This window comes from Olea europaea, unplaced genomic scaffold (assembly GCF_002742605.1).
Source record: "Olea europaea var. sylvestris unplaced genomic scaffold, O_europaea_v1 scaffold1429, whole genome shotgun sequence".
In the NCBI taxonomy this organism is placed as follows: Eukaryota; Viridiplantae; Streptophyta; class Magnoliopsida; order Lamiales; family Oleaceae; genus Olea; species Olea europaea.
In genome coordinates, this window is record NW_019231824.1 from 423191 (window position 1) to 424379 (window position 1189).

A 1189-nucleotide genomic window follows, 5' to 3' on the forward strand; every position below is an offset into this window, starting at 1 on the left:
GCCTTTTATAGGTGACGGTCATCAATCTCAACCATTGGATTTCAATCCGAACCATTCAACTGTTCATCTAAGATTTAATTTGAGCTAACCATAGCGTCCGCCATTTCAAATTCTACAAACCACATCAAAGCGTCTGATGCATGCGTGCATACCCGTCTACCCTTCGAGGAACCACCTGCAACACTCATCATTGCTCATTAAATGCGCCAACAATTGTGTGTATATAATGTTGAATCGTCCCAAATGTCTTTTCTTGAAAACACACAAAACAGCAAATCATTTAGGCCAATAATTAAGAACGATTCACTTTTCCAACATTTCAAAATACATACAATTATAGAGTTCACACATTTATAGCCTCAACAGGTTGTAGAGGCACCACACCTCAACTCTAACATTGATTGCTTCGGCTATTAGTGTATACTGCTTCAGTATTTCCTCATTGGAGATAGCTTCAAACAAATAGCCCCCAGCCACCTCTTTGGCAATTACTTTTCAAGCAGATAACTTCATCCAAATGAACTTTAACTGCTTTTAGAAAGATCAACAATACCAAGATACACAGCCTTGACTAGAACAATTTTTATTTAAATTTCAAGTCTAATATAAATATTTACACTTTAACTTGAGGGATTATGTTGGGATAATCACAAAACGATCAAAAACAATAAGGAAACGATCACAAACAATAAGAAAAAGATTCACCCCAACCAAAAATGAAATTTTCAAACAAAGTCCACGCAGTATATGGAAAACCATACTTAGACTTGGGGGAATATTATTTCGCCTCACCAGTAAGGTTCTATTCCAAGTACACGTAATAGCCACATGGAGGCATCAATCTTGGTAAAAGTTAAAAAGTTGACCAAAGTAAAATGATCGTAGCCAACTATATCGTCGAAGTCCTTTAACGATCAAAGCTCTCCATCCTGAACTTTCTCCTTCAAGGGCTTTGGATTAAAAGTAGTTCTCAAATAGATCATAGTCTCTGGTAAATGATTGATGCAACCACCTTTAGCCCAATTAAGTCAAATCTTGTCAGCTCAATTAATTATATACACCGACACACTCCAAAAGGCGACTGCTCTTCCTTACACACTCGAGTGCACTATACAACAAGTGGGTGATGGGGGCAACCAAGATAGGACGTCCCAGAGGGTTGGATGCAGCCACATGCACTTCATCCAAT